We start from the raw sequence: 3467 nt of genomic DNA on the forward strand, positions 1-3467 counted from the left end.
CAAGGAGGGAGAGAAACCCCCCTAGTCCCGGGGCAGAGTCCCACACTGCAGAGCTCAGCTGGGGACTCCCCGGTGTCCAGGGTCCCACGCAGCACCCGAGAGCCCACGGGCTGGACAGGAACACGCCGCACCCCAGAGAGAGCGAGAGCACAGGGTGGACTCCTCACAGGAAACCCCACGCGCTCATCACAGCAACAAGCCAGTGAGGTCCCTGCAGGTGTGGGGTGACCCCGCCAACGGGGGCAGCAAATCCCAGAACTCTGCCCTCAGCAAGGGCAGCTGGGAAATTGAAAAGGAAGAAAGATGAAGAATAGTTGTTAACGCTGCTTTGACAGTACGTAGGTAGGAGTTAACAGGAGCCGAGAAGTTGCTTTTATAACCACAGAGCATATAGAAAAGAGGGGGATGGAGCTTCCAGGGGTCCTAGAGATGAGAGGGCAGAAGGCTGGGCAGGTGGGAGTCCTCCAAGCTCTCAGATACTCAGATGACTGAGACTAGAGAAGCCGATTTTTTCACTCTCAATGGCTGTGTTCTGCTCTCTAAGTGGAAGGGCTGTAATTTGGAGGAAGAAAAATCTGTATTTTTCACACACATTGGAAGTTGAAAATCTCCATTAAGTGCACGGCCTTAATCATGGAGATGCTCCCGACACCGACAGAATCGTGACTTGGTTTGGTTTCTAGATTCAGACTTGAAGCTCTTCCCCTCAGGAGCTGCCTCTCACGCTGTGTATGTGTAACAGAAGACCGAGCACAATAGGGCCTTGGTCTTGGGTGCAGCCTCTAGCTGCTACGGTATTAAAACTAATCCTGGGATCAATGGAAACAGTTACTGTGTCGTCAGACAAGAATGAAACGGGGAAAGTTGTGGTGGGCGGAACAGGCCGAAGATCAGCAGAGAGAAACTCCCCAGCCTAGCGATCTCAATTCCCAACCCTGCACAATCGTACACACCTTTCCTCATACTACTGCCCCCATTGATTTCAATGTGCCTGAGCTACCGTCAGGCAGATGGTAAGGTTGTGAGGACAGGGGTCTTGAGCTGAAACCCGGCTCAGGGATCAGAATCTCTCTCTCTCTGTCAGTGTATTTCCTGCTAACACACGTAGAGGCCAATGGTCTGATTCTCCACTTGCAGCAACTTCACACTGGTGTAGACAGAACAAGGGGTTCCAGTGGGTTACGTCTGGTTTACACCAGGGTGAGGGAGAGGCGAATGGCCCTGTGAACCCGGTCAGACTGTTCCTGGTCTGTATTCGGGTCAGGGGGAGGCACAGGAGTTGAGTGAGTTTTATCTCTATGGGAAGTTTGAGGAGCCTATGAGAGGGATGCGGTGGTTTGAGTGACCTCGCTGTGTATGTCCATCCCAGACCATGTTTGCGTTGCCTTTTCCTTTAATCTTAGCTCTGGAGTGGGTAGGCATTGAATGCAAAACACAGGACACTGGGAGTGGGAGAAACTAAATTCTACTTGATTATTTCAAAGGACGAACAAAGACAGACTCCTTTCCCCAGTCCCAGCCTGCCCAGCCCAATGCGGGACTTTTCACCCCCAGCCCAGCGCCTGGCCGCGCCCAACACCCGCATGAACCAGCAACATTTGTCAACGGGTAGAGAAGTGTCGAGGAACCATGAGAGACGCTGGGAGCCAGGCACACAAGCAAACACCCCGGGAGCAGGAAATCCAAAGAGCTCCGGTTGGAGGGATGAGTGTGGAGCGAGTGGGGCAGAGAGAGTCTCTGTCGTCCCCACACAGGACAGTGTGATAGATGGGCAGCTTCACACGACACTCCTAGGCCGATTCCTGTCTGTCTCTGGCTCTGATGCAGGGAGTTCACAGTTCTCAGCCTCAGCTGCCCAGCTCTGATCGCAAACCCAGGAGGTTCCCAGCTCTGTTCCCGCACCTCCCACCCTCTCCTCCTCCTGACGGTATGTCACAGGGATCATTCGGGTAGTGACTTCCTTCCCCGTTTCAGTCTCGGCCTCTCGGAGTGTGAATTGAGCTCTCACCCTGAGAGTTTGTGCTGAGAGAGATTGATCATTGTCATTGTTCAAACACCACTAAAAAAATCTCACGACAAAGGTTAAAATAAAATACAAAACTATTGTGGCAAATGATCACTTGTCCCATGAGATCCTCACTAAATCCGAGCTACCTCCTGTCACACTAAGCGAATATCGAAGTATGTGACCAAACGGCCTTCACAAAGAGAGAAAACCCACAATGCAGGGTGGGCTATAAAACACTTTCACATTCCTAAAGGGAAATCTCAGAGAGTCTTTTAAGACTCAAAATCAGGACAATAAATGTTCCCATTTTCTTCTGAAGTGGCTAAACCTGCTTTACTTCTTGCCTCATTATTTGGTTGTATTAGTTACAAAAGTTTTCGCATCATTATAATAAAAGAAAGAGAAAAAAAGACACAAAATAAATAAATCTGAACTAGCCTGGAAGAAGCCCAGAAACCATTTTACCGATAGATGGAAACAGGGCTGTAAGATCGGACAGGTCACACTGTGCTTTGAGGTCCATTGGGATTCCTCTGCCCGCTCCCAGGTCTGTGACACTTTCTTCTCCAACCCTCAGGAGTCTGAGGAAGGATCATAGAAATCGAACTGTGGTTCCTAAGCATCCCTCAGACTCACCCCAGCGCCTTCAAATAGCACAGGAGGTAAAACACCACTTTTTACTGTCCCTGCTCCCTCTTTTTTAGCATCTAGTTAATTCTGGCCCATAAGGCAGAAAATGTACAAACAAAAAATGCTTTTCAGCAATGTGAGAATCTCTGGGAATGAGACAATCTGGCCCCCAAGGGGGAACTCAGGGACTAGCAATCATTCTGCTAATGGAGGGATCAGAACAGATAAGATGCTCAGGGTCCGTTTACACTAGGAAATCTGCTGGAGGCTCACAGGGATGCGCTGGCTCATCCCGACCACATTTCCTACCATAGAGAGAACTTTCAAGGCTGATGCTGAGGATGCAGAGGTGGGATCTCTGGGCCTCCCACGAAAGGTCCTGTGGGAATCAGTCCCACTCAGTGGCGCTTTCTGATTGCGGAGGGGCCAGGGAGAAGGTGGTGACGCTCTGCACCCCATATTCACTATACTGATATGAATGTGATGTAATCATGATGCATCTTGTACAAAATATGTCATGTTAGGTGTCAATGGAAAAGTTACAGTTTGCCGAATATGATTATCCTATTTGTATGCATGTATCATTGATGTATCTGGAGTTATAAATGCTGACTATGCATCTGGAGAATGATCTGGAGGATGGCGTGGACTGCACCCTCAGCAAGTGTGCAGATGACACTAAACTGGGAGGAGTGGTCGATACTCTGGAGGGTAGGGCTAGGATACAGAGGGACCTAGACAAATTAGAGGATTGGGCCAAAAGAAACCTGATGAGGTTCAACAAGCAGGGCCGGCTCCAGGCACCAGGCACCCAAGCTGGTGCTTGGGG

The sequence above is a fragment of the Terrapene carolina genome, unplaced genomic scaffold (assembly GCF_002925995.2).
Source record: "Terrapene carolina triunguis isolate 2854851 unplaced genomic scaffold, T_m_triunguis-2.0 Scaffold618, whole genome shotgun sequence".
NCBI lineage: Eukaryota > Metazoa > Chordata > Testudines > Emydidae > Terrapene > Terrapene triunguis.